Genomic DNA, 1,839 nt, shown 5'->3' on the forward strand with positions numbered 1-1,839 from the left:
CCCAGAGTTCAGGCCCCACGACCAGACCCCCCCCCCAAAAAAAAAGTTCCTTTTAGAGTCAGGCACTGGTGGCTCACCCCCATAATCCTAGCAACTCAGGACAGTCTAGAAACCAGGATTTATGTCCTCCAACCTCATTTGATAGAAGGTACTGGGATTGGGGGCACCCCTGCTGGTGGGACCCCCATGGGGGCTCGTGCACAACACCCCTGCCAGTGCTGAGAGGCGGGCAGAGTGGGTCCACGAGACGCCCGGTGTCCCACGGCCTCTACTTTAAATGCCAGCCCTCCAGAGCTGCCCAGGCCGTCTGGTGCAGGTGACTGCAGGCAGGAAGGAGAAGCAGGGGTGGGGGCCTAAGCTCCACTGTCAGCTATCTCAGGGGCCTGGGCCCCCCTAGATTTTGGGGGTAGCAAGGAACTGTTTCCTGGCAACATTCTAAAATGAGTCTCCTGCTGGGTGCCAGTGGCTAACGCCTGTAATCCTAGCTACTCAAGAGGCTAAGATCTGAGGATCAAGGTTCAAAGCCAGACCAGGCAGGAAAGTCCATGAGACTCTTATCTCTAATGGGAAGTGGCACTGTAGCTCAAAGTGGTAGAGCCCTCGCCTTGAGCAAAAGAGCTCAACGACAGTGCTCACGCCCTAAGTTCAAGCCCTATGATTGACAATAAAACAGAATGGTCTCCTAGTCTTTCTCTATGCTGCATTACCACCCTGGACTGGGGAAGGCCAGGCCAACAGAGTGAGGAGGGGCCAGGCCAGCAAAGAAGGGAGATAGGAGTTCCTGTTCTGGCAGAGGCCACACATCAGCCCCAGGTCTACATGGCAGCTTCCATGAGTGTCTGTGGGGTTTCAAGCCAGCCCTGACCCTCCTGGTGGGCGGCTTCTCCCTGCGCCTCAGCTGGCCCTGAGCTGTAAAGGGCAGGACCTGGGCCTGTCGCACAGACAAACCCCACTGGATATGACAGTAGCAAGGTGTGCCCTGCTGATGTAGTCCGCCCTTCTCCACCCAGAGGTCAGTCTGACCTGGCTGCCCCTTAGGCTTCCAGGCTAGGCTGGCTACCAGGATCTGGTTACAACTGGTCATCTGTAGGCCTCAGAGGACAGGTTCACCAAGGCCTGGATCTGACTCCCTGGGCCCGCTTCCTTGAAGATGTGCCCCGCCCCCCTCCCCAAAGACCTCAGTGTGGCTTGTTGCTGAGAATCATGGGACTCAGCATGTTTCCCTCATCACTCAGGCTATTAGGAGGCTCCAAAGCACATGGCAGGGGCTGGGAATGTGGCTTAGTGGTAGAGCGCTTGCCTAGCATGCAGGAGGCCCTGGGTTCAATTCCTCAGTACCACATAAATAGAAAAGGCCGGAAGTGGTGCTGTGGCTCAAGTGGTAGAGTGCTAGCCTTGAGCAAAAGAAGTTCAGGGACAGTGCCCAGGCCCTGAGTTCAAGCCCAAGACTGGCAAAAATTAAAATAAACAAATAAAAATAAAAGAAGAAAAAAAAAAAGCACATGGTGGTCAACCCAGAGCAAGTCAAAAGCATCTGGAAACCACGCTATCTCTCCTTCCCTCTTCCCTTCCTTATGTCCCCCTCTCCCTCCCTTCTTTCTTTTTTTTTTTGGTCTGGTCGTGGGGCTTGAACTCTGGGCCTGGGTGCTGTCCCTCAGCTCTTCAGCTCAAGGCGAGCGCTCTACCACTTGAGCCACAGCGCCACTTCCGGTTTTCTGGTGGTTTATTGGAGATAGGAGTCTCACAGTCTCTCCTGCCCGGGCTGGCTTTGAACCGCGATCCTCAGATCTCAGCCTCCTGAGTAGCTAGGATTACAGGCCTGAGCCACCAGCGCCCGGC

The sequence above is a fragment of the Dipodomys ordii genome, unplaced genomic scaffold, assembly GCF_000151885.1.
Source record: "Dipodomys ordii isolate 6190 unplaced genomic scaffold, Dord_2.0 Scaffold2928, whole genome shotgun sequence".
NCBI lineage: Eukaryota > Metazoa > Chordata > Mammalia > Rodentia > Heteromyidae > Dipodomys > Dipodomys ordii.